A 367-nucleotide genomic window follows, 5' to 3' on the forward strand; every position below is an offset into this window, starting at 1 on the left:
AACATTAGATAGACAGACAGACAGACAGATAGATAGATAGATAGATAGATAGATAGATAGATAGACATTCAACATTAGATAGACAGACAGACAGACAGATAGATAGATAGATATTCAACCTTAGATAGATAGATAGACAGACAGGCAGACAGACAGACAGACATTCAACATTAGATAGATAGATATTCAACCTTAGATAGATAGATAGACAGACAGGCAGACAGACAGACAGACATTCAACATTAGATAGATAGATATTCAACCTTAGATAGATAGACAGACAGACAGACAGATAGACATTCAACATTAGATAGACAGACAGACAGACAGACAGACAGACAGATAGATAGATAGATAGATATATAGA

At 34.6% G+C, this 367-nt stretch overlaps 1 protein-coding gene across 2 annotated transcripts in view; it reads right to left on the reverse strand.

Moving 5' to 3' along the window:
- LOC107701063 (vesicle transport protein GOT1B-like) overlaps positions 1-367 on the reverse strand; it is a 6,017-nt gene that overhangs the window by 4,512 nt on the left and 1,138 nt on the right. The gene's annotated exons all lie outside the window — the stretch shown is intronic.

This window comes from Sinocyclocheilus anshuiensis, unplaced genomic scaffold, assembly GCF_001515605.1.
Source record: "Sinocyclocheilus anshuiensis isolate Anshui unplaced genomic scaffold, SAMN03320099.WGS_v1.1 scaffold1468, whole genome shotgun sequence".
Lineage (NCBI taxonomy): Eukaryota > Metazoa > Chordata > Actinopteri > Cypriniformes > Cyprinidae > Sinocyclocheilus > Sinocyclocheilus anshuiensis.